The sequence below is a fragment of the Dromaius novaehollandiae genome, chromosome 12, assembly GCF_036370855.1.
Source record: "Dromaius novaehollandiae isolate bDroNov1 chromosome 12, bDroNov1.hap1, whole genome shotgun sequence".
NCBI classification, from domain to species: Eukaryota; Metazoa; Chordata; class Aves; order Casuariiformes; family Dromaiidae; genus Dromaius; species Dromaius novaehollandiae.
Window position 1 is genome coordinate 23,923,296 of NC_088109.1, and position 24,187 is coordinate 23,947,482.

The 24,187-nt window shown below is 38.0% G+C and overlaps 1 protein-coding gene across 3 annotated transcripts in view; it reads left to right on the forward strand.

Annotated features, from left to right (window-relative positions):
• The window catches only part of LOC112989685 (contactin-4), a 355,336-nt gene that overhangs the window by 33,604 nt on the left and 297,545 nt on the right, over positions 1–24,187 (forward strand). For 2 of the 3 annotated variants that reach the window (XM_064519223.1, XM_064519227.1), the window contains exon 2: positions 8,879–8,916. The gene's annotated coding sequence lies outside the window, so the exon portion shown is untranslated. Of the gene's footprint in view, positions 1–8,878; positions 8,917–11,527; positions 11,566–24,187 lie in introns of all 3 variants that reach the window. The other variant, XM_064519224.1, reaches the window with a different exon arrangement.

Below are 24,187 nucleotides of genomic sequence, written 5' to 3' on the forward strand. Positions count from 1 at the left end.
ATTGATGGTATCGGTTTCCTCTTCTCCAGACACTGTATATAAACACTTTTGTTAGTTGGGTTAAGGTTAAGGTAGCTTTTGTGGGTATTGTTGATATTTTTCCCTCGTGTGTAGCTGGCACCCAGGACTTGCTAAATTGATTGTCTTAATGATTGATTATGCAATAGATTGTTTACAGTTCAGCATTTTTAGAAACAATGCTTTTTCTCAAGACAGTATAATCAGACACGGGAATTCACTGCCTCTCGGCTGAGTGCTCTACCTAAGACAAAATTAGTTTCCTAGTTTCTTCTTGGGGTCATGCTTGCAGCAGCCATCCCCCCTGCCCCCCCCCCCCCCCGGCATGGTGGCAGTGAGTCTCTAAGAAAAGAGACTCTGTTAATGTCACTCCATTACTTTTCAGAACATTAATAATCGAAATACAACAGCATATGGGCTACCGAAGTTTTAAGTGGTCCCTCCTCTTCACAGAGAACAATGGATTAAAAAAAATAAAGAATCCTTAACTTGTTACATTGAGATGAGCAGGATCACCCTGGCTGTCTGTTTTCTGCTCTAAACAGGCACCACAAACATAGCATGTAATTGTGGTGGCAACTTTCAAAGTATATGTTCATCGATGTACTTATTTTTCTAGTCCAAATTTCTACCCTTGAACTAGAGATGTGACAGTACCATCTAACCTGCTTCTAACCTTGATCCATGCTAGCTGAATAAAGCAACGTAAAGTCAGGTGTCATATTCCTACTGTTGCTTTATTATAAAAGAGTGTGAGCTGAGCATTGGCAGATGCATGTTTTGTTTGATATGCCTGTGTTTAACTTTGAAATCATCTGAAGACTTAATGTATCTGTGCACTGTGACCTAGTTAGGTAAGTTAGTGATTTCTGTAAGTACTCAGCTTAGAAAGTAAAAGATGTTGTTTTTGGAGAACATGGTGTTGAGGGAATATGTGGGCGATCTGAAATGTCACCTGGCTTGTAAGAACAGGGAACAAATTAAGGAAAAACAAACAATTTAATGGTGATGGAGTTGTAGCTCCAGCAAGGGTAGAATGTAGGCGTACATCCACTTTATCTTTTTGCAGAAGATTATTTCTCAGCGCAAAAGGTCGCAAGATCTCACATTGCTGAGTATTAGAAAGATAATCTTGCTTAAAGTTTAAAATGTTTACTAGCAGTAAATATTTAAGGTCTTCATTTATAGCAGATGGAACTGCATGACTACATACCTTAGCTTGCAGATACGCACTAAATTGTCATCTCCAATAAGAATCAAATGCTATAACATGCAAGGTTGAAATTAAGCACCAAGTTTCCTAATTGTTACAAGCTGTGCAGACTTTACTTGGTGCCTGTTTTGTGGGTTTTTTTGATGTTGCTCATCTTTCTTGTTTGGTACAGAGAACAATTTCTGTTCTGCAGAGCGAAAGATCGGGGTGAAGAGTTAAACTTGGGTCTCATACAGCATTAGAACTACTATATGGGGTCTTGACATCTCATTAAAGATTAAAATGATTATAAGCTTGTAGTTTAGTGGTGGTGAATAAAATGGGGAGGAGTTCAGTGAGCAGTTGGTATGACCCATTCCCTTTGTCTGCTTGAAAGACAAGCTGTAGTCAGCTGCAAAAATGAAGTTAAATATCTTAGTAATGAAAAAACTCGCAGGCAAAACAGAACTGACTGTATCTGCAGTGAATTTTCCATTTGTATCATTGAAGCCTGACATGTTCTGTTAAATAACCTTTTGTGATAAGTGGCTGGGTTGATGTACTGTATGCAGATGAGCAAAGGATCTCTTAATCAGCAGTTCAAAGAGACTGGAGTATCATTCACAGACAATGCAAAACAATTTAATGCATTTCGTTACTTTGCATTTAAAGTGGAAAGGTGATGAACGCACTGTCCTCTCCAGAGGCAGCTGCCCGTAGTTGGGCTTTTTACTGATACGTTGACTCTTTGTCTGTATTTTTACAATGGAAAATAGCTTCTGAAGGAGCATCTTTTTCATGTTTGTGCCCCTTCTCTATGTATATTTGGTAAGCAGTATATTTTGAGCCTGTTCTGATGGAGCAGGAGATTATTTTAAGTAATAAAGAATCTACTTTAAATAATAAAGACAATTTTAAGGGCTATGTGGCTTAGAGGTTCAATTCATGAACCAGCTGGTGAATCACTTCCAGATTTCTTTCACAATCTCTCCAAAGGATTCTGGTGTCTAAAGATCATGTTATTATCAATATGCATTCATGCAGGTCAATGTTCTTTCCAATTGTGAAGCAAATGACATCAAACAAATTGCATTATAAAGCCTAAAAATCCAATATAAATGTGTAATGCTCTTTTCCACTTGATGAGACCAAAATACTCTGCTACCCCAAAATAACCCTTTGATACATTTAACTTTCACTTTTTTGTTACAATAAACCACATGAGATCTCTATTTTGGCAACATTTTACTTTGAAGTTAAACCTATCAAACCCTGGGAGAGCTATGATGGTGATTAGGCTTTGAGCTCTTTTTACATGAGAGAGATTACACTTAGAAAATGCTTTTGGCTGACTCACTAAACAATGCTTAAATGTACAGGAAATGTCTGTGACAAATATATTCTGGATTTATATTTCAGTTTCTGAAAACTATCTCTTCCATTTAGCTTCCATCATCAGTCTGTGTTAATAACAATGTTTGAATTCATGAATAGGAGGCATGCCAAGGATTCAAATGTTCCTGAGGAAGGGCTTTGTAATATATCAGCTGCAGCTGGCAGATGAGGATGAATAAAATGTGGTTTCCCTGTTGTGCAAGATGTGTGCCTCTAAGGAAATGTGGTTAATGCTGTGGTCCATCCTCTTTGCTGGACCACTCACTGTTCACCTGTTGATGTAAGTAGTAAAATTGGGTGATGCTTCAGAGTTAAGTGTCCTCCTGCTTTCTTTTCAAGAGGACAGCTGAGCTGGGACTAGGCAAAAGACATGTAGGCGGGCATGGGGTTTGCTCTGATAAATGTTCTCCTGGAGCAGAAATGCAGAAAGCAATAGGAGCAAATCAGTGAACGTCTGTCTTCATGAAGGCTGGTAGGACTGTTGAAAATGAAAATAAGCAAGAGTGGATTCAGAAGCACTTGATTATGTAGTAACTGATATTAATAAGCCTGTAGGCTAGCAGACTTGCTGCTCTTCAGCTTGTTAAGTGAAGAATATTGCATTTGTAGAGAGTGTGAAAGGTTCAAAGGGTATTAAGTTCATATTAGACACCAAAACCAAGGAAACTCTTAAACAACTTACAGTGGATTTCAGAGACAAATCTGTACTCTGTGGGCTTCTGGAATGCCTAATCTGAGATTGGAATGAAACTGAGATAGGAGATTTAAAGTCTCAAAGCTTCCTGATTTAAGCTTTCTTTTAAAAACAGCATTTGGAAGACAGCAAATCAGAACACAGCTAACCTGTTGGTTCTGCAGGCAATACAAAACAGTGCCAGAAAAGGCCAGTAATGTGAACATATGCCTGGAATAGAGCTGGGAGAAAAAATAAATTTAAAAATCAGTGAATGAATTGATACGTTTGAGGTGATCGAAGGGAAATTTTGTTTGGGGGTTTCAGGGCCTGATACAATGATGACATTCCTGCCATCAACCAGTTGGGTTTTTTCCCCTTTTCTAAAGGTTTCCTTGACTTGTTTTTGGTGATCTTTCCGTAGGAATAAGGAAGGTGATTGAGGAAGGCAGGCATGCTTCTGTGTAACCACGTATTTACCAGAACATCAGAGATGTTTAGATGTGTTGACTCGGTAGAAGATTTGAGCCTTGGATGGAAGTGGGTGTAGGGAGATAGCATTACCCTTACTGTATAGACAGCGCTCTGAGGATAATGCATTAGGAATATAAGTGTTTGTGTATTATACTAATTGAGACTCCATAGATTTCCAGGATGTGAAACTCAGCTCAACTTCCTGTGGGATAGCTGCTTTCTGCTTGGTCTGCATTAGTGTGTCAATATAAACTTGGAGAGAAATATAGGGATTTCTGCTGACAGCAGACTAGATCAGATGTTCTTCAGGCTCTCATCAGTAGTTCTGGTGGCCAACTCCCAAGGAGTTGCCTTCACCTGAAAAACACTTTTTTGTGCAATTAAGCAGTATTTCTCTGAAATATCTTATTTTTGTCCTGAAGTGAATTTTTTACTTGAAGTATGTGCTATTCTTTTATGTAAAATGAGGATCACTTAAAACCGAATTATTTTTAGGGTTTTTTGCAAGTCATAGCTGAGAGAACAACTGGAGTGATGGCTGGCGTGATGACACTGAGAGTGTTGGTGTCTCTACCTTTGGAGATGATTCACATCTGCAATCTGAAGTTCTTGAAGGGATGCAGAAAATACTGAAGCTCCTAAACTGTTTTTACTGTGATGCATTACATAACGTTCCCTAGGAGAGCACTGTTTTGTTTCGCTCGGGTATGAGTTCTAGTGCGTTCTTTAGCTGAGTGAGGAAGTGTGCATTTGAACTGATTGGCAGCTGTGACCAATTCCTCTAAGCAATGGGAGGTTTTTTGTTTAGCAAAATTGCTTGGGTGCTGCTGACTGCTTGGTGGTAACATAGTTTAAATGCATTAGCTTTTCAAGCCTGAAAATCCAGGTTCAGTGCAGCTTGTGAGGATAAAGTGCAATTACTTTAATCACCATCTCAAACACATGACTACAAAGAGCAGTATTCAGCTTTTTGCAATTACTGTTGGGATGAAATCCTGTACTGAAAGTAAAACCTTCTGCATTTGCCCGTTTTGTATTTTTCAAGTCAGTACCTCTCTGACAGTGCAGAGTGTTTCAAGGAATTGTCTGCAGAAGCATATCTGTGGTTGGAAGCTGCAAGTTCTCCAGGCTTTTGAGTAAGTATGTGCTGCTGGCTTGATCCGTTAATTAGACAGAAGTTACAATGCAGCTATTTTTTAACCAGTCTCCTTTTCCTTTTGCCCCGGAACTGTTCGGTGGCCATAGCACTCAATGGGCATGAGGGAGATGAGATTGCCTTCCCAAGTGAATATCTACCTAATGCGAGCAGTTCCAACAGAAGTAAGCAGTAGTAGACTAGTGGTAAGTGAATTTGGTGAGATTGTGGGAGAAGAGAGAAATGAAGACTTGGTCCAGAGTCCTGCATGAGCACCCTACCCCCCCCCCCATTAGGCATTAGAGTGTTAAAGCCACCCCCCCACCCCCCAGTGTTTCTGAAGGTCATTTGGGACAGTTGTGCCTTTGTAAGAAAGCACTCTTTCCTCTGTAGGTCTAATGATGATTTCTTCGATGCATTTTACCTCCAAATACTACTTACATTAGCAGAAGTTGGGATGAGTCATGGTCTGAAAGACTGCAGGGGGAAGTGTTATTCCTTGTGGCACTTCTTGGCTGAGATAATATAATTTTAACATCAACCTAATTTTTCTGCAGGAAAGTATGTTTCATGCACAGCTAACTCCTTCTGTAGTGTCCGTAGGATATGCTAAATGTCAAACACTCCATTTTTTTCAGTCTTCTGTAATGTACACCTTTTTTTTCATGCCAAATGTATGTGTGTTCCTGGAGGTGTTTTGTTTTGGTAAGATCTTCACTTTATTGGACCTTTTGTTTTTGTTGAGTGTTTGTTTCTGACTAGCCAATTGGGGGTTTTTGATCCAACATTTGATAGTGTAACTGCCCTATCAGCTTATTTTAAAGAAAAATCTAACCTAGTGGAATTGGCATGTGTGAAAACATGACTCCGTGCTTTTATTGGCTGCAGTAAGAGGAACTGGAACAAAGGTGGCTGGAGAAAAATCTGAGCATATGCTTCTAAGGTAAAATGGAAATACCTCTTCTGTCATCTCACAGATTTTAGGATATGAGGTTTTTCTTTAAGAAGTTCTTAGTGAACATGGTAAAATAAAAAACAAATCAAGAACCCAGATAAATGCAGAGCACTTTCTCTGATGTTTGAGGTTTTCGGGAGACTTTGGTTATTCAGTATGTGTGTGTGTTTATGTATGGTATGAGGTTTTTGTTTCTTTTTGTGTGTGTGTGTTTTTTTATTAGAGTTCGTGTTTAGGAAAAACGTCTAAAGGCCTAAGGGGATGTTGTGCATTCAGATCCATTTGAATTTGTGTTTGGTTTTGAATTTGTGTTGTTTTAGACCTTTTACCTTAACTGTATACAGCAGTAAGGTTAAAATCATGGAAAGTATTTGACTCTTGCAAGAATTTGCTTAAAGTTTCTTTAGCTTATACACCTGCTTTTTACAGACAGGTTCTCACATATCCTTGGTAGCATCTGGTCCTGATTTTCTGCTCTCACGTTGGGTTTTCCATGAATGAGAAGTGGTGCTATTACAAAAGGATTCATGTCAATGATTATGGATTGCTGTTTAATGCCTAGTGACTTTATTCTGAATTTATCTTTCACCCTAGAAAGGAAGGAAGAGAATATTCTTTCAAAGGCATCTTGAGATCACAAATCTCTCTTAAGAGACGTATCAGTTTATAAAGATACATGTGGATTCACAGAAATGAAGCTAATTCTCAAAGGTGTATTTTCTGACTCTCGTGAAGTGCTTAATGCTGAAGGCAGAGCATCGACACTGTTAACAGCCTGCAATAAAAAAAAACCTTCAGAGAAACCTTTAAGCTTTCTTAGGATCAATTTGAGAAACACCTTAAAAAAAATGTGGACTTGGATCACACTGTACTGAGTTGACTTATGTTAAAATGAAAGCTCAAGGAAGACAATGGAAAAATGCAACTAGAACTTGTCTAAGAGCAGAGAACTTGAAATAAGGAAGAATGTAGTATGTGGGGATTAATTTACATAATGGGGCAAGAGGATTGATTCATAGAAGGTGGAATATCTCCGGTTTGGTGTTTAAAAACAAACAAAAAAAAGTCCCCAGCATTTTTTCAAGTGGTATTTTGGCATTTTTGAAATGAAAAAATGCTTAACATTGAGTTTTAAATATCCTTGTTCCTTTATTCCTGATTAAACTCTTGTTTGTTTAATTTCAACTGCTAAAGTGTTTTTGGTCTCTAAAATACTTTTATATTTTGCAGTTTTATTCAATTTTACTGTTAAAGCACCTTCTTTCTTTTAAAAGCCTTGCTGTTGTAGAGGCTTATATTATGTGTGGACATATGGGGTAGAGCACCAAAGCATGTTCAATGGTCCTTCAGAGAGTCTATTGTAGAGAAGATCTGAATTTTCAAAGGTAGAAATTGAAGGCTTGCTTTTGTTTTCAGTAACAAGGGATGGATACGTAGGTATCTAAAGCATGTAGCAACATTGACATTAGAACATTTTTAACTTGTATAAAGTGTTCTCTTAAACTTTGTATGACTGAAGTGATGACTTGAGCAGTTACAGTAGATAGAGGAATATTTCTGATTGGTATGAAACCCTCCATTTCCTCTTGATATCTACTTAACATAGCTCTGAATGTCAAATATTTGTCTATTGTGCTTGCTTCCATGGGACTCCATCTAGCTCTGGCTTCCTTGAAGCCTGTTTCTCTGTGAATGCTCCTCTCCTTCTCAGAGCTGTATTATTGGATCCCACATGCTCCTCCATCAAGTCTTTGTGCTTGGACTGGAAGACAACTTTCCTCCAGCGAATCTGGATGAAAACTAGTGCTATGCAAAATCAAAGATAAGCCTCTAAAGCCAGCACGTGGCTTGCTCTTTCAGCTTCAGCATAACTCAAGTGCAGGCTGAAAAATGTCACAGCCAGTCCTTACCAAAAGCTTCTAATTGCCTATCCGTGGTACATATTTGTTAAACGTACCCCTAATATCTGTAGACTAGCAGTAACATAATTCCTTAGTGCAAAAACTCACTCAGCAGGACTGATACGTGGATGTAGTTTTAGCAAGCCTTTTGTATTCTCAGTGACTTCAATAGCAACTTTATTACAGACTTCAATAGAAACAGGAGTGGCACGCTTGTTGGTAGGGAATTCTCCACTACAAGAAGTAGTATGACCTGCAACCTAACCTGTGTTTGGAAATGGATGACATACATTGACAGTTTGGCCTAAAAATAAGACTTTTTTTGTGATAGACTGGGCTGTGTTGATAGTTGAATGCATGGTGCTTTTGGCACCAACTATCATTTTTTTTCCCTCAGTACTGCTGCATTATTGTGCTCATTCAATTCTGATTGCATAAACACAATTTCTGCGTCTGCCACAATGTAGCCAGCTCCTGAGTGTGTGAACCTATATGATAAAAATGCATATTGTTTCCCATTGTATTTCTACTTTCCAGAATTTGCGTAGCAAGTAACTTGTATTATCTAATTGTTGCATTGAAACTTCTTGGGAAATGAGCATGCCTCAGCCATTTGTTGGTTAGTCTGTTTAGCGACAGTGACACTGAGGTAACGAAGATGGAGGAAAAAGCCGGGGATCTGGGCAGCTTTGGCAGACCAAGAGCGTTTGCACACTGGGGAAAAAACGGGGGTTCACTGAGAAGCTTTAGAAGGCTGAAAAACTTTTTCAGGCTGTAGTCAAATCCTCACAGTTGAAAAGAGGAGGTTCAAATAGCCCCAAATAGCAATCTTGAACTCCGGGATACCGTGTGCTGTATGTGGTGGCAATGGGCTGGGGAATGGTGTAGGCTGCCAAGAGCCTGCTGAGGAGGAGACCTCAGTGAAGTAGAAGAAAGCTGTGAATCACATGGTGGAAAAACCCTATGGAGTGTCTGGCCAGTGTACTGCTTTCTGTCTTGTGGTACTTTGAAAATACCAAACTAAAAATAATCAAAGACAGCCTCTCTTTCTTTGCAAAGTAAATTAGCGTGCATAAGAATGAATTTAGTGACTTAAAACATCAGTGTACCTGACTTTCTGTATGTATTCTTCCAGGTACTGGAAATTTGACTGAAGACTACATATGCACTGGGGTATGTAATGATTTCTCTGATATTAATTTTGATTTGTCCACTGATACTCATTTTTTTACTACAGTCTTAAATCATTCCACAAACTATCTAGACATTCTTTGCATTAACTGTTCATGGCTTAGACTAAAGAATCTGTCCCTCTGGTTTCTCAATACGTTGGCAGTAGGTTTTGTTTACCTTTTTAACTGGAAGTGTGTCAGTCTGCATCTAAGTTCTTTAACATATATTGCATTTTATGTAATTGTATTTTGGAAATATTAATCAAAAACATGGAACCCACAGAAGCTTGCTTTCAGAAATTTTTTTTGTAAATAGACCATTGTTTTAAAATAACATATGTAGTGAATGAACCTTTTACAGAATGCTGTAGATGCATATTGTTAGTGTATTCTGACTTGCCTCTCTTTTGTGTGGTTTTCAAATTTGGTATTCAGTTAATCATTGAAGGAGCGACTCTTATTTTGATAATTCAAGTGTAAACTGTGGTGCTTCTGAAACTCAGATTGCTTTTATAGCATCTAAGTTTGAAAGTCTGAAGGAGTCAGTATTGTTAGTTGACAGGCAGGTTTCGTCCTGTATAACCAAAGTTTTCTTGGGTTTTCTGGTACAATTTTACTTCTCTGTAAAATAGAGTAGAAGGATGTGCGTTTTTTTGCTGCAGTTTGCTTTGCAGCCCTGTTGCATTGTCTTTGACCTGTTTGGTAACTGTAGTTCACCAAGCTCAGCTGATCTAGCCAATCTCCACAGATAAAATTGCTACCAAAAAAGAATATACTTCTGAGTATGAATTACATTCTGATTTCTTGAAAGGATCTGAAAGAACCTGTACAAAACCTCTTCAGAGCTTACAATGAAATATGTAGAAATAAATGTGAAAATGAATTAATAATCTCTTAAAACTGCTTCCCTTGTGTCTTCCTCCTTAGTTTTAGACATCATTGCTGTATCTGTTCTGAGAGGTTACAGACAGCTTGTCATCAAAATATTTAATTTCTTAATTGTTCTTTTTCCTGGAGTAATTCAAAAGTTTCTCTGCAGTGATGGGTGTTTAAAATGCTAACTGATACACTGTTTTAGATTAAGGAAACTATTTTTATTCATCATGGACCTTCTTAAACTTGAAAAGCTATCTGAGGTTTTCAAAGACTGTATGATAAATTTTGTGATATATCACTTTTTGGTGATATGAAAGGAAAAGCTTATTTCTTAATATAAAAGATAAGTTTGAATAATGGACTCCTCATCCCTTTGGGTAGTACTCCCGAGCTAGCCTCACAGCCCCTTCTCGGGTTACTCGTTGCCAGTTTCCCACTGGTAAAAAGTGATACTGATACCTGTGTCATTGGGAAATGTTTTCAATCTGCTGATGAAAGTATTTCTGAAGAGTTAGGCAACCTTGATTAATTGTGCCTGAATAAGAACCGCAGAATTAGAATCTGGGGACATTATTTCTAGGTTGCAGACTTTCTTGTGCTTGTGTTCTGCATTCAAAATCCTTGTGTGTCAGTTTGACAGCAGATGTGAAAGACTGCAGACAGGTATATGCATGCTATTACCGGCTTGCGAACACTGCTAAAACAACAGACAGAAGCATGGAAATTGTTTTCTGTTTACAAAACAGTTTGCTATTTTGTAAACACTATTGTTAATAAAGAATGTAATCAGAATTTGTGTTAAATACCTCAGTTCTCTGATACAAACCTGCGTGGCATTTGCAGTGAAGTGGTATTAAAAAATTAAGTGTGAATAAGTACTTTGAGAATGCAAGCGCTGAAAAGCTAGGTGATGCAGTGTTTAATATTTAGATTACAGTAGTGTGAACCAGAATTTTTTTGTGTGTGTGGCTTATGGGGAAAAAGGGTCAGAATAGCGAACTGATCAAAACCACATGCAAGGAAAGAAGTCCAAGCTGTAATGAGTAGAGAGCTTGTATAAACCTTATCTCTAAAATCTGCTCCTTGCTGATCTGATATTTGGCTGGTGACATACCTCAGCATGCTTACGGACCTGGAAATAAGCATCTTTCCTTTGAGAGAACTAAGCAAAGTGCATTCTTTAGGGAAGTGTGGAGTTGTGCGTGTTACTGTGCTTGGCTCAAGCACCTTTACAGGAGTTGTGCTAATTCAGGTTTTATACATTTCTCAGCTTTAAGGGATGGGTGGATTTTCAAATCTTTGTTTTTAAGGAAAGTGCAGTAGTTGCTAAGTTACAAGTAAGGCAAAGAGGAAGCCACTTACTCATTCTGGACTTGCTCCGGTAAGGCCATGGTTCTCTTGTGCTGGGAAGGCTGTGGGAAGCCAGCAAGGCTGTGGACAATGCTGGCCCCGCTGAAAAGCGCAACTGGGAAATCTTTCTATGAGGGAAGGCGGGGAGCTTCGTGCAGCTCTAGTGTTAAATGGGATGGTCTGAGAGCCTGAAGCTTGTTTGTTTGAGGATTTAAATTTCACCGAAGTCTTCTGGTTGGTCTCGCATTAGCATATATATATGTTTTTAATTTTAATTAGTTTAATACAAATACTCTTGGGCTCCTCTGTGTATTTTCTTAGTTAAATATGACATTTTATAGGTTTTTTGGTGTGATAGTAAAGAGTTTTTTTTTCTGGCCCATTAGGTAAGCAATACCTGGTTTTGGTTTCCTGAAATGACTCAGTAAGTACAGATTTGAAACAAAATATTTGTGCATTTTAATGTTATAATACGCTACTTTATTACCTGTCAAGGTAATTAAAACAGCTACAGGCTAACAGTCATCTTAGAAAGCTTGCAGCATCTGTGCTTTGCGCTCAGTGATCAGACATTACAGTGCAGTTTTAATTAGAAATGTTACCAGCAGACATGCTGTACGGTTGTGTTTGAGAAAGTATTCCCGTGCAGAAAATGACACTGAATGTGTTGGACAATAGCTCTAGGAAAGAAAATTATAATGGATGTGTCTTCTGCTTTGTAGTCTGCATAGCAGTTAATTATGACGTGGTTTGAAACTGTAGGGTTTTTTTTCCATTGGCATCGGGTATCAAAGTGGTAGTTTCCTGTTTGCTTTGTGTGTGAATGTCCTGTAGATATTGACAGCTTGAATCTGAAGAACTGCTGTTCACTCCAGCTGGCAAACTTCCCTAGGAAGTGCTGTTGGTGTGTGTACAAGTGGACTACTCTAGGCAGGTCTACTGTATTTCATTTTTAGATCGCTCCTTGAAAGTCACGTGAGTTGCCTGTGTCCTCCAGGCTTCCCTCTGCTTCTCAAGATCCACTGAAAATAACTCTCCTTTCTAAGACTCCTTATTGCCAGGATCTGTCTGCCACCATGTTCTCTCCCCTCTGCTTCTCCTCCCAAGACTTGCGATATCCTGTTGCCTTTTATCTTCTAGTTTCCTTTGCTCCTGGTCTCTCCTTTCTCTTTGTGCCTTCTGCTCCTCTCTGCTAGCCCTTTCCTTGCATACTTTCTTCTTTTATGGTAGTGGATTTCTGGTGCTGCCAATACTTTCCTTTATGTGGAAAGCCTAAATGATTGGGACTGAATCAGTTATTCTAAAGTAATTTCAAAAACTAAATTAGCAAAATTGCTATTTTGTGGTGGATTTAGTGGTATGTGTATTTTAGACAGCTTTTGCTTTCCTTGAAGTTAAACCTCATGGTTCACTAATTTTACAGCAGAATGAAATGACAACTTTTTGATACATACTATTTAGATCATGCTTAGTTATTGCAAGGCAGTAATTAATTGAAGTCACCTTCCTTTTTCCCTTATATAAAAACAATATTTATGATGGAATACTCATGGTTTGAGTTTTGTTCATGAGAACATAATGAATACAAAAGTATCAATCAGATATTTGAACAAAATTTATAATAAAGTTGTTAAAAAGGCATGGGCACCTGCCCAGATAAGTCCCTTGCAAGCAAGTTTTGGAAGACTACCTAATTGTTAGATGTTCAGCTCAATTTGGTGAGAATTTTCTTTGCAGTTGCATAAAACTTCGAGGGTATAGCTGTCCTCCAGAATGTGTCTGAACTGAAGATAGTATCGTCTGTGTTCCCTGTGTGTGTATATGGCGTTGAAAATAACACTGCCGAGGAATATCTAGTAAGTAAGCAATGTCGTTGTGTTCATGAAATCGGATACAAAGATTATTTCTGTATTAAAGCAAATCTACTCTTCTGCACTTGGTCAATGTTGTAAAGAGATTATCATGGGTTTTACAAGAAGATTGAGATGTCATAAATATATTCTGACGATAGTCCTGTTACTGTTGCTTGTGACTGGTGTATGATGGCAATTCTAAACCTTGTGTTTTTGTGTGCAGATTGCTATTTTCCAACCTTTTCAAGGTTCCTAACTTCAGATTATGGTGTATTCTGTATTTAAGGATTTCACGTTGCATGAGCCTTCTGATTAAGGGGAAAGTAATTCTGATGATAAGACATCACTAAAAGTAGTGCTACAGACGAGCTTATAATTTATCAGTCTGCATGATAGCATATTTTGGACACTAGTGGTTCACGTTTTGAGGATTATTTTCTTGAGAAAAACAGCTAATGGCTGCTGGGTGATCATGGCAAAAGGGAATGAACATGCTATTTTTAGTGTTCATTGCTATAGTAAACAGTCCCTAAACCAAACAATACATTTTAATGTATTCCCCGTTTCCCCCCCGGCCCCCCAACCGAGAGGGGCAAGTCCTGGCAGCCACTCTTGCTTATTTTGTTTTGAGTATCAAGCTGTCTAAATCTAATTCCAATAAATTGGGGGGGAAAAAAAAAAGGAATTGGGGGGGAAGGAATTTTTTTTAATTTTAAAGCTCATCATGTTCATATTCATATGGCAAGCATTATCAATCTAAGTTTTCCCAGTGTTAAGTGCTGCATTTTTAACTAATATATTTATTCCATGCCAATTTATCAAATCTGTTCAGTGGCTAACTGAACTTTCTGCACTCTTTTAGGTGAATAACAAACAGCCAGTTGGTAGTTTTGTTGAGGGGGGGGCCCCCTGTAAATACCAGAATAAATATGTATTTTTCTGATACTGGGAAGAACATTTCAAAGATAGCTTATAGGCAGGTGTCACTGTCTGCCTGTTATCCTCTGAGCTTTTATGCTTCCTTTCTTGTGTGTTCTTTCTCTCTCCTTTAATTTCTGTGATACTGTAGCCAGGTCAGGTTTAAAAGTATTGAGGAAAAAGTGTATTGTGAGGATGCTTCCTGAACTCCTAAAAGGCTGAAAGATGAAGTCTTCTAACAGATGTAAAAGTGGTCGAGTCCAAAAGCGAAAGGAGTATGCCCAAGATAAACTACTTCTGTTTAATAAAAAAGGGAGAGAGCCTTAAACAACAGAGATATGGGTAGCTGCTGTCAGAAGCACTACTTAAAAGGAATGAGAAACTGTCTTATGGAGGGATTACTGTACTGAAAAATAAACTGCTGAATCACCGGAAGCAAGCAAGTAATACAGAGTCTGGAGGCTCTGCAAAAAATAAAATGTCTGCTGTAATTCGATTAAAATCACAGTAGGATTTGTTTGAGATTGTACATCCATCATCCTGTAGCTTGTGATGGTTGATGCCTCAAGGGATACTTAAGTGAATTTAGTGCTCCTGGAAAATGCTGGAATGACAGTTCTGGACAACATGTTCACAGGTAAACAGAGAATCATGTGCTTTTTCCCCTAGCACACCTATTCTGCTTGGACTGTGAATTTGACATTTTTCTAGTGGATTGTTAATCTGAATCAAGTATCACATCTTATCCTACAAACTGGAAGAGAAACACTGTATGCTTTCTTGCAGATAAGCAATCAGTTGTTTTTAAGAGTCTTGAATAGCTGAATTCAATAAGACATATTTTATTAATATTTAGAGGTATTGTAGATACAGGCTAAACTTTTAAAATCTTAAGCAACATTTTACCCTCCTTAAAATTCCCTTTTAGGAAACAATTTAGATTACAATAGTCTCTTGCTTTGCTAGAACACATGGGTTTAACAGACAGCAGATAGCTCTTTGTAGGCTGTGCCAGTTTGAGTTATTTGAAAGAGCATGTGTGCTTTATTGGGATTGAAGAACTGTAAATTCACGATCTATTTTTATCTTGATAAGTAAACTTCAGACCCTCCATGTCTCTCCTCAGTGTTTCATAGTTAACCAGGGCAAAAAGCATTAGTAATCTACAGAGCCATTTTCAGAGAATTTCTTCAGCTCAAGCAGCTTGATCAGAATCCAGCATCAAAATGAACATGAAAGAGCTTTTCCAGGTGAGAGAGAGAGGGCTTTTGCATGGTTGTATTCAGACTATGTGATGCTGCAAAGTTAAAAGCAGAATCTCTTGGTTGAAGCAATGGCTGTTGTAATTATAAATACTGAAAGTTATTCTCTCAGACTTTAATATGAGGAAGAGAGCAGTTGGAGGCAATCTACTTGAAGGTGAGCGGCACAAAGAAATGAAAGGATAAGAAGGTAAGCCACAGCTTTACCATGACAGCTATAGTGATTCTTCCTTCCTAAAATTATAACACAGTGACAACACATACATATGCAATAAGCATTAACTAAGGTTTGTAGAAAGGAAACCTGATCTTTCTTTTTAACCTAGCTTTCCATACATTGTGGAGCAGGACTGAAAAGAAGGCCTGGAATAAAGCGAGAAGCAGCAAGCTCCTGGCTGTTGGCAGAGGAAGAGAAAGGAGGAATCAAAGGGAAAATGGGTATGCCAGTGGAGGAATGGATTATGAATAGGGATGTACAGTGAATGTTTCTGCATGTTATGCAGTCTGTCTTGCAAATATGAGAGTAGATTCTCTCTTGTTATGCTGAATTTGTAATTCTGAGAGTAGCTGTCCTGTGTTAGTGTTCTCATGTTATTTAGTATGAGTAAGCAAGATGTATTAATTGCTTAAATGGTTTTATTTTTATAATTGGTTTCTTCAGCTTTTTATGCAGCTGGTGGTGATCTGACTGAAGAGATATTCATGCAAACAAGTGTTTAAAAGAAATAGATTTCTTCCAACATTTTCAGTAAAAGCAAATATCTTTTGGAAGCTTTCTTTATCTCCTGTCGTCTCATTTGGCAGGCTATTAATGATGACTGTCTTCCAGGGCCCTGCTGTACAATGGAAGGATGGCAGGACTTCTGGGACGCTTGGCCCGAGTGCCTAGAGTCCTGTTTGTACGGCAGGGTGTCTGGGAGACCTAGCTCGGTCTGCAGGGTCTCCTCGGGCTTCCTACCACGGGTTGAGCTTTACATGTCTGGGATTTTGGAGTCTCAAAGCGTTGGTTTCTTTCTAGACTTCATTTTAATTATTTCAAGATATGCTTGTGATGTTTGAGAGGCTGAGTGGCAAGGCAGCTTGAACATCCTCAACTCATTTCATCAATGACATCCATGGCATAAATCAGAACTGGGCTCAAACATGCACAAAAGGAGCCCTGTCCTCAAAAGAGGAAATTAGGCTTGTGAGGAGAATTTATTCTTTTGCTAGGTTAAATCACATCACTTTTACTAGGCTTTCAGTAAGCAAAAGAAAGGATAAATATTTCTTGTTACAGGTGGGACAACAGGAATGGCAAATGGATTTCTGACCAGCTACTAAGCTGTTTTCAAATATCAATTGTTTGAAACACCTTGACTATGCCCCTGGTAATTTGCAATAGCATCAATTAACATTTAGGAAATTCATTCCAGTATACCAGAATATTAAACATTTACTTTAGGAATGCAAATGAAGTATACCATCTTTGCATTTCACATGCCCCTTAACCCAAATATTCATAAGGCAAAAAATGTTCAAGTCTGCAAACACAGAGGTGTCACTGCTGAAATTATAAAGTATGAAAATGTTTGGAACCAGGTTTTGATATTGTGCCAGTATATGCAAGTTCTTCGCTCAAATTCTGGGTGTTAGACCATTGTAAGACTGGAACAAGTGATACCTCTACCTGATTAGAACTCAGAAATTCCAAAATATATGCAACATTTGGATGAAATATCAAAGTCTATCTAGCCCTCATAGTTCTTTGTGGCATGTCTTTATTCTTTTTCTCCTTTAAATATTCGATTCCCAATAAATGGAGTAAATTAAGTAGTACACGATGAACTAAGGTGCTTTTAGTATTCCATAATTAGTTAATTCATCTTTGCTGATTGAAATAGTGTAGTATTTATTAGAACTTAATTCTGTTACCTTCTTATTCTGTTATCCTTTTACAAAATATACTAAATATGATATTTTTGGAAAAGATGTTACAGCATGACTTTGTGAAATCACATATGTTTGCCTGGTCTATTCCCTCTGGCAAATTGATGTATTGCTTCAAATAACAAATCTGCCACCTGAAAGAATGAGAGTCATTCCTTAGGCCAAATTTTAAAGTCTATTTTGATTTTTTTTATTCTTGGTTTCTTTCATTCAAGAGCAGAGCTGAAGTTAGTGGCGTTACTGAGAAGGAAAATAAGATGTGATCCTTTGTTTTGCTTAATTCAGACTTTTTCACCTGATCATTGATATATTGTATTTATATCATCTTAAAGAATATCTTCGCTCTTTCTCCTCATTTTGAAACACATCCTTTGCAATAATTTCTCATAATACTACTTTTTTTAAAAGAAAAACTTGTATAAGACATTGCGTGCTTTGTTGTAGTCCCTGTTACAATGCTGTTACTTTGGTACTTAAACTCAGTGGTGGCTGACACAATGATAGTCCCTGCTGTCCTCAATATGCCATGTGGTATAAAGGAAGGATTGGAGTATGACTTTTCCTCTAGTATGTAGTTACTTCTGGTTGTCTTGTTTCCATCACTTTGTCTTCACTTCCTTGTCACTTTTAAAGTTACTGCTATAGTCTCATACTCTCCATGTTCTTTTCTCTTCACATAAAATAATTCCTTTCCATTGATACTTCCCTGTAGCATTCTTACTGTTAGGTCTTTGTTTTCCTATTTACTTCTGACTCATTACCACTTACAAGCATGCAAAGATGTATACTAGTTGTCACTTAGTATGCTTATTTCCATAACTTAACTCTCCAATATTATTTTCTTAAATGGAATCATACAGCTAGTTAATTCCCATTAACTTCAGTAGCGTATCAGCAGCTTTGTGGTGCCCTACTTCAAGCAGTTTAAAGATGTTTGTTCTTTCTCACTTTTCCTCTCATTCCTCATTCCTCAAGAATTATCATAATTTTACTGCACCTTATTCTTTGATATGCGAGATACCTTCAGCCGAAGAAACTTCATGCTGAACAGATGTATCCTAATTTTTTGTTTTTTTGTCTCGGTTTTGCCACAGTCTGTTCTAGAATTAAAACATCTTCAGAGGCTGATTTGAGGTACCTCTGTTTTCCCACCTATAAAATGTCACTGTAGCCATCTTTGACTTTTTTCCTAGCTGACTTTTTCAAAATGTATACAGTATTGTGGGTCTAATATACTGGCTGTGCATTAAGTTGTTTCAATGCAAACTTTAGCCATCACCACTGACAATCTCATATTATTAATTCCTCTTCTTTTTGATAATGCTGCAGAATGTATTGCTTATAGTTCCTGATAATAAACTTTTCCACCTTTAATGTTCAGGTATTGTAAAGTGCTTGCTTGTCCTTTGGGCCAGCTTGTGCTCATTCTAACTGCAGTACAAGCTTGCCCCAAGATGGTGGAACTGGTTCAGGCTTGCGCTGATGCCTATGAAAGTCTATCCTTGTTTCTCCTTTAGCTATTTTTTGCTTATTGTCAGCTCCTGTTGTACTTTGTCTGCTATTTTATAGCCAACTGCAGTCTTGTTTATCAATTTGTAATGGGGATTATATTGATTAATTCTTTTTAAACTAGAATGATAATGAAAGGGAATGACTGCTCCACTGAGATGTCTAAGAAGCAGAGTATGAGTATCGGTATGAGTCCCCTACTGATATTTAGCAGTATCTTTTTCTTCAGCATCTGTTAGACTTCCATGTGGTGCCCTAATTACAGGTTCTATTCAGCTAATCTACAACATACTCTGGGGCTGGATGTAGTCATATGCAGTCCCTGAAGTCTCAGCTGTTCCTGCAGGGAGAGGATCCTGGATTCTGCATGTGGTGATGTGCACCAAACCGGAAGGGCTTGTGGTTGTGGCATATGTAGCATGGATGGCTGTTACCTTATTAACATTGATCTGTGGGTGTTCGCTATAGACTCGATTGCATTAATATGAACTTCATATTTCTAAGCAGCTGTAAGTGTTCTTTTTATGAAGGCCTCTGGCCATATTTGTCTTTTGTCAAAGAAGTGCAGGCTTTGGCTTGTCCCTTCAGCTGCTGAGAGACAGCCTGCAACAGCTAGAAGTTGTTATGTAGCATTACAAATTACTTCAAGCAGGAGATGTGCTAGGTCTCTTCAGTGGACTATTCAGGTCTGGAAGTTGCTTCAGTTTTCAGACAGAACTGTAAATCTGGAGTAAATCTGAGTTACCCCCATTTTATACTGCCTTTTTATTACTGTCGGAACTCATTGCATGAATCTGCCTGACAATACGTGTGGAATGCATGCCAAATAACTTCTATATTTTTGCATGGTGAATCTCCCAAGGAGATGCTGCCATCTTCATTGGATTTTCATTTCTTTAGTGTTTTCTGCAACTTACTGTAACTCACAAATTGCATTTTCTTTGCTTGTTATGCAAGTCTGCGTCTGGTCAGTGACATGTAGTTTTTACACTCTTGTAGGCTTTTGGGTTTGCTTTTTGTCTTTTGAGATAATTTTTCTTCATATACTGTGTTTACTATCTGCATTTTTATAGATATGTTTCAAGCATTTTTATAACCCCTTAGACTGTAATTTCAAGTCAGTTAATTGTAGAAAATGCCCTTTCTATAATGATACACAAAATGGTTGCATTATTTTTGTTCTGATCCTACAGCATAAAACCCACCAATTTCCAGATGACTTTCATTTTCCTTCCCAAACCACTTTCATGTAATTCTGAATCCCAGTGCTATCTCTGTACTAAAGCTCTTTATCCTGCGATGTATTTTTAACTAATGATGTGTCACCATACCAGCTTGGATTTTCTTGTATTAATTTTGTAAACAGCTAAAGTTCCTCTTAAGGGGGATGAGGAGAAGAAACAGTGCCAAAGAGTTTAAAAAGTCACTCATTTTCATGCAAGAAAAAGATCAGTCTGGCCTAGGACCAAATTAATTATATGTTCCATTTAGTGAAAAATGTCACTTAAGAACAGATAATACTTTCCATGTGAACTGCTTTGCTGGTAAAGAATAACATCTCTGTGTGATCAAGTGGCTTCTGAATGTTACACAAATGTCAAACTACTAGAAAAGTTTTGGGATTGAGCCTTTGCTGGTGAATGTTATCTCCCAGCAGGTTTTTCAGCTCCAACTTTTCCATTAAGAGGGGCAGTGTTCAGTAAAACAGTGAAGTTCTTTGGGATTATAGGACCCGAAAAGACCAAAGCATCATGGAATCAAAGGGAAACTTGAAGTAGTTATTCTTGTTAGTGGATTTCGGTACCAGGTCCTAAAGGAGCAAGTGAATGTTCACTTTTAGAGAACAGTAGTGGACAGAGTACCTTATACGTCTATATTTAATGAGCTGGTAATTCTGACATACAACAAGGAGAAGAGTAAACCTTCTGGGATTAAGCTTGAGAAACAAGTTCAGAAAAAGACTTGGTCAAAGTAAAGAGAGAAAGTGCCAAGAAAATTTTTTCTGTACTGAAAAGGGCAGGGGAGGGAGAGTGGGATGTTTTCCTATTTATTATTTTTCTGTGGTAACTTGAATATAGTTTTGATTCCTGAGACTGTATCTGAAGCCAATTAACTGGAATATGTATTCTTATGCTGCAGAAATGCAATTTCACATACTGTAGATTAGGTAACTTTAATAACCATTTACTGATGTAATACTGCCCTCTGCTTAAGAAATGCCAAACTTCATTGCATAGTTGTATGTTTAAATCATACGTGAGCAAAAAGTAAAGGCTTTAGACGTGTGTTTTTCTCCAGTATTTCAGATCTTTAGATCTGGAAGGCTACATCTCTGATATTTGTGGAATGCAAAGTTCAGTTAAAGAGTGCTGACTCAATCAACTATGTCATAACTAGTTGTCTGTTGCTGTAGGATTTTTGTGGCTATAGAAATATGAAGCTGCTTTTCTGCTCCAAAATGTTCATGTAATATAATTTTTAGTCTCTTAAAAGAATCTTGACTGAGAGGTCACTGGGCAAAAGAACAAAGCTAATTTACGTATACATGAATATGAAAATGAGTCATCTTGATTAATCTTGAAATAAATCCCCAAAGGCTGAAATTATTTGCTTCTCATTTGATGTGACCTAGTGCACTTCTTGATTCTGCCATTGTACGTTAGTACTTCTGTTTTTGCTCTTAACCATTGTAAGCGTATTTCATATAGGATGGAAATAACCAGTGGAAGCACCTTGAATTATCGGTTTCAGAGAGAATGCAGAGTAGTCCTCCACTCCACTTGCTCTTTCTCCTTTTTCTGGGCCCAGCTTGTGGTCGGCTTCATAAACAGCAACAAAAAATTGACTGCAATCTTATAAGCTATTCTACATATCATTGTTTTTCTCTTAAGTGTTTTTGTGTTAGTTTTAACTCAGCAAACTTGAGTCCTCTTCTAATACTCTGGCCCAAGTTTCAGCCAACATGAACATTACGTAACATGCTCTGTAATCCCATTTGCACCGGGGAAACCTCCTTCCACGAGGGCAAAAAAAAAAAAAAAAAAAAAAAAATCCATTCAACTCTTACTGTCTTTGGCTGTTGATTATAAGTTCGTAGTGATGATGCTTCTGATCTTGTTTATCAGCAATGGTATATAGCCTTATTTAAACCCATAAGGAATTAAAGAACATGAGTCACCAAACTGACTCATCACGTAGTCCCAGTGAAAAGAAGCTAAGGAGACCAGCTGGGCTCTGTTACAACTCACAGCGGTAGTAGGCCCAGAATTGTAGTTTCTGGAATAACAGCACTTTAACTTAAAAAGGAGGACGATGCGTTGATATAATAGCAATAGGTTTAGTGTGAAAGACTCAGTCAGCAGCCTGGTAGTAGGTAGTGCTGTATCATATCACTCTTCCTTAACCTTGACAGAGCCTGGTGAGCTCAGTCATGTCTCAGTCTTAACCAAAGTATTAAGCTGTGTGGGCTGGAAGAGAAGAAAATAGTAACAAGAGCATCATCAACATATTGAGTGCCTTACAGCCATTAGCTTCTTACTAAGGTGTAATCCAATGCCTGTTGAAGTGACCAGGCATCATATGGTGCAGGAAGGGAGTGTAAGCTTACAGGCCGCCCTCCCAATGTGGTTCTGTCTGCTTCAGTACTGTGGGGTTTTGCTAGGACCTCTGTGCCATTTTGTGGTATCCAGACACACAAAGTATTCAGCCAGTGTAAATCCATGTCACTCGATTAGCTGCACTCAAATGATGTTGATCTGTCTAAACCGATCATCTGTCCTGTGTTCTGTCAGTAGTGCCTCATGGAAAAAGCCAATTTCAGAATTTCATTTTTGAAGTCTGAGGTTAGTAACATGAAGTGACAGAGTTAAAACTCTGCATATTATAAATATTGGATGTGATATGTTCTGCTTTATTAAGAAAATCTGTTTGGCATTCTGTTACAGAAGAACTAATTGGGTCCATAGCGAGTGCATAAATTAGGGTTGTCTTACGCAGTACCACTAATTTATGCACTTCAAGTTTTGCAAATGTTCTTGGCTTCTTTAGAAGAGATGTTGTGCAGTTTTGATAACTTAATAGAAAAAGGCAAAATGGCTGAAGATATAGATGTATATGGAGATTCTTCTTGAAACATATGCATGCAAATGTGCAATAGGATCTTGTGCAGTATGAAGTGTGTATAAACCTTCTTGTTGTTTTCCATTTATCAGACCTGACCAGATAATTCACAGCTTGTAATTATTGGACTAATTTAGTGTAATTTGCTTATAGCAGAATGTGTGATAATTAATACCTCTTATCTTCCATTTTAAAAATGAATCAGTGAACATCTATCTCAGTAGTGAGACACAGAAAAGCAATGAGACAAAAAGTTATGGACAAGTGTGAGGTCATAATTTTTTTTTTAATACTAATAACTGGGGAAACACTCCCTGAATTATGTAGCAGTGTTTTATCATCACTGAAGTTAGCCGAGTGTCAAATGCTCTTAGGACCCCTAAACATGAGAGAGGATGGAAGGTCACTGACTCATTTCTGCTACAGCGCAGCATAGGAGCCCCAGTCCTTACTTTAGTGGGTAAGAGGAAGCAGAGAAGTGACAAAGGGAATATTTTTCTCTAAAAAGCATAGGAATGTAACAAAGTGGGGAACGTGCCCTGCATTCTGCAGTGTGAATTTGGAAGTCCGCCCAAGCAGTTCCTGGTTACAGGCACTATTTACACAGGACCTTTCCTAATTTTCCTGCATATAGAAATGCACTGAAGATGCTTCAAACAATGTATCAAAAACTGACCTCTAATACTCTAAGTTAGTACACTACTTTAAGCACTGTGGACTGATAGGTGTGCTCAGCAGAGAGCAATGTGAAAGTTCCTATTTTCTAGATCTCCAATCATTTCAGAAATGTGGAAAGCCTTGGAGTTCAGTTTTCAGAAGCAGAAGGTATGCAAGTCAGAGAAGGCATGATTTGCACCAAGATAGATTCAGATTAGATGTTAGGAAAAACCTTAGCAAGAGGAATAGAATTGGGACTGTTTAGCATATGGATGTTCCATCTTTGGATGGAGCACAGGGTGGACAAACATTGTCAGGAATACCTTTGTTACAGGCAACCAATGATTTAAGGTCCCTTGAAGTCCTGCCTTAAGGCCCGTGTCATACCTACTTCATGTGATTTGTGATGATGAGGATAAAAATACTGTGAACTAGATCATGTCTTGAAGAAAAGGCAGCAGACTTTGCAGAAATTGACTGAGAAGCGCTTACAGCTTGATTGAACTTCAGTCAGAAATGCTTTGAAGTACAGAAATGATATAGCAGAATTTGAGTGTACTGGAGTAAGTGGAACACTGTCCATGAATGTTTTGGCCGAAGGATAGTGCCTTTCTAACTTCTACCTAAGTGCTACAAAAGATCCCCCCTCCCTCCCCTGCCCCGGAGTGGTGTCTAGCTTCTTTAAAGCAGGCTACAACCTCTTCCCGGGAGCTAACTTCTAATTTCAACTCCATGTACTGTTTTATATGCATTAAGACATTATGTAAAATAAATATAGCCAGACTGGAAACCCAGGCTT